The following is a 699-nucleotide window of genomic DNA, read 5'->3' on the forward strand; positions in this document are numbered from 1 at the left end:
AAAGCAGTCTTCCATAGGAATGAATGGAATTCTAATGTATTATGTTTAAATGTTTCAAGGAACAAATTACATGTATTTATTATAATTTTTTTGCCGGGACAATAACATTAGTTGTTTCAAAAAAGTATACTTATATATATATATAAGTATAATTCTTCTTCACGCTCTCTGCACTAGAAGCGCCACTGCTTTCAGCTACATGGTCTCTCTTTTTTTCCTATTACTTTCCACTACAGACCATTCATGTCCTTGACCCTCATCCTCCCGACCCATATCATCAGAACTATCAACCATATTGATTGAATTCCAGCGCAGCTATTGCTTCTCCAACCTTCTCTCCATAGGCTCCATTGCCACATCCTCACTAGTGTACTCGCCGCCATCATCGCGTGTCGCCGGATCTTGATCCACCATGTGTGTTGTTTGTTTGAAGTCGGGTTGTGGGTTCATTTCCCACGGGGGGCCAGTATGAAAATGTATGTACTCACTAACTGTAAGTCGCTCTGGATAAGAGCGTCTGCTAAATGACTAAAATGTCAATGTAAATCTAAATCCAAGTTTGTGGGCACACCCCCTCTACCTAGCGGGGTGATATGTTGTGCTTGTGTAGTGGTGAATACAGTGACAAGTACTGATCACTAAAGAAACACCCATGAATGACTCATGGTCTTGATACCATGTCTGCTACCAGTTTATATA

Source organism: Coregonus clupeaformis, chromosome 13, assembly GCF_020615455.1.
Source record: "Coregonus clupeaformis isolate EN_2021a chromosome 13, ASM2061545v1, whole genome shotgun sequence".
NCBI lineage: Eukaryota > Metazoa > Chordata > Actinopteri > Salmoniformes > Salmonidae > Coregonus > Coregonus clupeaformis.